Here is a 447-nt window from a genome sequence, read left to right as displayed (position 1 = left end):
CAATCAGAGCCCGCCCCTTAAATGTCTTGTTCCCAGAGACTTGATAGGCAAGATTTCAAAGCCCAGAGTAAGAAAAGAGGCCATGAGACAGTATCACAAATCACCTACAGAATCCCACCTCTCCTTGAGGGATGTGTTTACAGCCCCTCCCTCGCACACACACCCCGCCCCAAAAGGTGTTTCGCATGCAGGGATGTGCCGCCTGAACCAGGACTGGCTGGGTGGCCGTCTCAGGAGGCGGGCCATTGCCTTTTACTGCATAGCTGGCATCCAGAATATTTCTTCGTCTTGAATTTCAAAGAGAATGCACCACTTGCCACATTGTAATTTAGTCCAGAATTTCTACAAGACTCATGCTTGACCTTTTAAGAATGATACGGTAGAGGACACAAGGGTGAGGCTGTCACAGCAAAGCCTCCTTCCTCATCCATTACACAGACGCAGCAG

This window comes from Myotis brandtii, unplaced genomic scaffold (assembly GCF_000412655.1).
Source record: "Myotis brandtii unplaced genomic scaffold, ASM41265v1 scaffold250, whole genome shotgun sequence".
Classification (NCBI taxonomy): domain Eukaryota; kingdom Metazoa; phylum Chordata; class Mammalia; order Chiroptera; family Vespertilionidae; genus Myotis; species Myotis brandtii.
Note: the sequence above shows the minus strand (reverse complement) of the source record.